At 31.9% G+C, this 5,038-nt stretch overlaps 1 non-coding gene across 1 annotated transcript; it reads left to right on the forward strand.

Moving 5' to 3' along the window:
• Positions 1 to 180: 180 nt before the first annotated feature.
• On the forward strand, positions 181 to 260 carry TRNAN-GUU. The gene has a single exon. It is a non-coding gene; the product is annotated as a tRNA-Asn (tRNA).
• The last annotated feature ends 4,778 nt before the right edge of the window (positions 261 to 5,038 follow it).

Here is a 5,038-nt window from a genome sequence, read left to right on the forward strand (position 1 = left end):
TATATATATATATATATACACATACATATATATATCTATAGTACCACGCGCCTGGGTTCGAAACTTGATGTTTACACGTATGACAGTGTGCCATTGTGTATTAAATTGTGTGCATGATACTAATTTCTCGTATGCCCATAATCTAATTTCTTGTGTGCCCATGATTTAATGTAATGAGTGGCTGGAATAGCTCAGTTGGTTAGAGTGTGTGGCTGTTAACCACAACAACAAGGTCGGAGGTTCAAGCCCTCCTTCTAGCGAGAATGGGTTTCGAAAATCATCTCAATATAAATACTTGCTAACTTGACCAATTAACTCAAGATGAGTTCAACATCATGTTATAGAATGGAAAGTACTATATTTTTATAAATAAGATTTTCGAAACACTTTATATTGAAAAAAAAATTTGATAAATTTTCTATTAGAATGACTACATATTATTGCTCATTTCTTAATGTGACAATTTTAAAAATGAAAATACTACGAATAAGTGTAATTTATAAATTTTGATGATGTTCTTAAAATGTAATTTGAAATTAGATTTTCCAAGAGAGATAACACAATAGAGTTTTAAAGTTTGTGTTATTGAAAAGTTGAACACAATAGAGTCAAAGACTAAACCAGGAAACTTGTACAAACCTATAACATTTCAAGATGAAGCGGTTACTCCTTTTATCATTTCTCAATTTTAAACATAATTCGATTATGCATGTTTTAGGATTATGAATATTTGTTATATTATATTTTGTAATAATTATTGACATCTATTTTGAAATATAATTATAGGGCAACAAAGTTCAAGGAATGACTTATCAGAATGATATTGAACTGCTTGATGAAAAGTTCAAGTTATACTCCACATATATTATCTCTAATGCATTAGTCGCTTGTGCTAATGAATTTTTCAATGTCCCAGATGAGAGATATAGGTTTGTTTAGTCAATTAATAGGAAAACTTTTATACAAGATGTCGATGATGATGAACAATTGGATTTGCAACATTCTTCTGACATAGATACAAGACCATTTGGACAATTGTATGCCTACAAATCTAAAAGACAAGCCATCAGTGAGTTTACATTCTTTACATGTGTTTTTTTATTCGTGAACAATTATTTATATTTTGTCAATCTAATGGTTATTATTTTTTGTAGATATCATTGGAATTGTGATTTCTAAACTACCAAGAGAAATTATTACTAATAAGACGGGACAACAAAAAGCTAATGATTTTTTAATGGTTGATGAAGAGTATGTTTATTGAATTTATTTAACTTTGGAAGTGTTTAATTGTCTATTATAGTTTGGAAGGAAGCATGATTAATTTTACACTTTTTTTTTCTTATGTTTTCTTGGATTGTGTATGAACAAATAAAATATTATTGTCAACTAAGCTTGCCATGATCTGTTTATAAATTCCTTATTAATTTCTTTAATTATTATACTGTGAAGTGGTATGAATGTATAAGTAATTTATGTAAATTTTAATTTAAATTTTGAAAAGAAAACTCAATTCATTAAATCACTTGCTAGAACGCTTAAATGAAACTAGGGGCGGTGTCAAACCATTCCTCGCAACCTGACACTGAAAAGGCCTCCCTAGCTAAATTATGGGCGACACCATTCGCAGATCGCGCAAAGCGCAAGGCGATCTTAAACTATTAGGCACAAATTTTCGCCCAAAGCGCGTAGAAAAAACTAGTTAAACTAAAAAATGGAACTTATAATATAATTTTCGGACATTAGATGAAACTTCATCTTGTTATCTTAAATGGTAAAAGATCATAATAAAATTGATCGGGATAAATCAAGAAGATCAATACAATGTCATGAGTGAAGAGAGAGTTTTTGTTAATTTTTTTAACCATTTTTAATAATTTAAATAATAATAACGACATTGATGAAAAATAATATTTTTTAATGTGATGTGAGATATGGATTCACTTTTAAAAGTGCATTTAAATTACATTACATGATGTAGAAAAAATAATAAAAGAATTAGTAATTTGATGATTTGGAGCTAGAAGCCTGCTTGAAAGGTTTCTTCAAATTTCAGTATGTAACACAAACTCCATCAGATTAATTACTGTTAGGAATATAGCGGAAGAATGCGGAAGCGAAGAATCGGAAATGGAGAATTATAGAAGTTAAATAATAGAAATAGGGAAAATATATATAATATATATATATATATATATATATATATATATATATATATATATATATATATATATATATATATATATATATATATATATATATATATATATATATATATATATATATATATATATATATTATATATATATATATATATATATATATATATATATATATATATATATATATATATATATATATATATATATATATATATATATATATATATATATATATATATATATATATATATATATATAGAGGCGAGTTCAGGTGCGGCAGTGTCTTACGGTGCGGCGATTTCTTACGGTGCGGCAACACCAATAGTTCAACAAATATGCACCATCAACGTTAGGAAAATACACCACACAAAACAGAGTAAACAGAGCCCTGCATCACCAAACACACACCATTAGGTGTGAGTAAAAACACCTTCGGAAATACACCATTGGGGGTGGTGAGTTATATGGTGTATTTTTTTTGAGTTTGTTGTGTATTTTGTGATGTTTTATTGCATTTCATTGTGGTGTGTTTTTATTACACTGTTGGTGCATATTGTTAACACTGTTGGTGTATTCTGGAATTTCGACGCACCGCCGCACGGTAAGACCCCGCCGCATATGAGCGCTCATATATATATATATATATATATATATATATATATATATATATATATATATATATATATATATATATATATATATATATAGATTAACAATCGTATAGGAACTCATTATTAGATGGGAACATGAGAACTAATCTAAGCCGTTCATTTAAACCAATCTAAGGTGTATGTTTTTTTTTTTTTTTTTTATTAGAGATTATTTTTTACAGTAGATTGGGTGTTATTTGGGCGTCCAGGGGTAGTTTGGTCAGTGCAGGTGCGCGCGTATAGTTAATTCCCTATATTTGTGCTGAGTTTTCGCTCCGGACTCTGAAGCTCTCCTCATACTCGTTGGACTGCTTCATACGCTCGTAGGTTGTTTTGGAGAAGCTTACCGTACGTCGTCTTGCTCGATCGGAGTCCCCAACATCGTCCCTGTGATCGGAGCTTCCGCTGAGATGGCCGGCACCGAAGGTCGGAACCCTAAGCGCCCACGGCGGTCGACCGCTACTCCAGGTTGGTTTTCTCCCCTTTTTTTCTTCTCCAAGTTCGAATCTTGAAATTTTGTGCTTTGATTTCTAATTGCTTGAGCCTTGGCTGCCTTGAGTGTCGAAGGAGTCTGAAACTATGACAATTGCTTGGTTTCTGAGTTGATTTTTTTTTCTAACCTTGATTGAGTTGAAGCTTGAACATTGCATTTGAGTTATTTGGCAAGGAAATTTTTGTTTTGTTTAGTTTTGTTGTTTTTTTTTTTTTCCCCCATATTGAAATACTAGTGCAAGCACTGGTATTTGAATTTTTCCAGTGCTTGCACTGGAATTGGAATGAAATTTTAGTGCAGCACTGGAATGATTTTCCAGAATTCCAGTGCAGCACTGAAATTTCATTCCAGTTCAACACTGTTTTTTTTTTTTTTTTTTTTTTTTTTTTTTTTCTTTGGATTCTTGAGCCTTTTGTGTGGTTTTTTTTTTCTTATATATGAGTTGTGTAATTGTTTGATTTGTTGGGTAATTCACGTCGTCAGTGGTTGATGCTAGTGTGGTTTTTTTTTTTAGTTTGATTTTGGTGTTTTTTTTACTGTGCTAGCCTAGACTACAGCCTTCAAGATAACTAAATCTATCAACAAGCAAAGATAGAAAGATTTGAACTTAGCAGTCACCATCTACTGTTTATTGTATATTTTGATAGTCATAGTCGGTAATATGCTGTATTTATCATTTTTTTTTGTCTCAATTATATTTCTGTTACTTAAAGTTAGTATTAGAACCTTCAATTCTATCTTGTGAAACCTTTGAAAAATTATTAGCATTTACAATCTAAGATCTAAGATACTTAAAAAGATTAAAGCCTGTGTTGGAACGACTCAAAATTTCCAACACAAGCATCATACAATGATTAATCAAAATGCTATGCTGAAATAAATGAAGATATAGAATGATTTTTGTGTGCGTGGGCTTGTTTGTGTATTCGTTGTGTGCTGGCAGGGTGGGTTTTATTGTTTTTTTTAGGGTGTGTATTTTAGTTCTACTATGTGTGGCCTTGTGGTGTTTTTAATTTATAGGCTATAGACCACCATGGATAGACCGTAAACAACCTATGAATTAAAGATGCTGCCATTGTTCCACTGTAGGAAAACAACATACAGTATAAGGGGAAAATAGTCTGAAACAGCTGGCTTTGGTCCCCTTTTATTTGGTATATGGTGGGTGCACATTTGCTCGTTTGTTTGTGCCATCTTGGTTTAGTGGGTTTAGTTGATTAGTTTCTGGCTGCTGCATTTTTTATTTCCTTATAATTTTTTTTGATATGGCCTCCGCGTTTCTAATTGCATGATTTTTTGTTCATTTGGCGTTTTATAAGCGGTCTTTGGTTGTTATGGTGGTTTGTTTCGTATGTTGCACGTGTGCAGTTTATTTTCCCGATTCTACAAAGTGGTCACTACTATGTTATTAGTGTGGACATGGTGCGGAAACGAATTGACATAATTGACAATTCCTCGGTTAGCATGACTAATGAGGACAAGTATGGTGGGGCTCCTGAGGTGTTGGTATGTGGTTTTTAATCATTTGTTTTTTTACCCACGGCACACTGTGTGTTTATTATGGTGGGTGGTTATCCCGCTGTTCTGTCCAATACGGCTCACACATATTTTCGTAAGTGCACACCTGTATCTTATGATGGCTGCTCGGACAGTATGGCACGCCCGTGTATACCTGTGTGCACACTCGTCTTGACCCTATTGGTGGTTTATCCATATCATTAAGTTAACCTTGT

The sequence above is a fragment of the Ipomoea nil genome, unplaced genomic scaffold, assembly GCF_001879475.1.
Source record: "Ipomoea nil cultivar Tokyo-kokei standard unplaced genomic scaffold, Asagao_1.1 scaffold3017, whole genome shotgun sequence".
Taxonomy (NCBI): Eukaryota; Viridiplantae; Streptophyta; class Magnoliopsida; order Solanales; family Convolvulaceae; genus Ipomoea; species Ipomoea nil.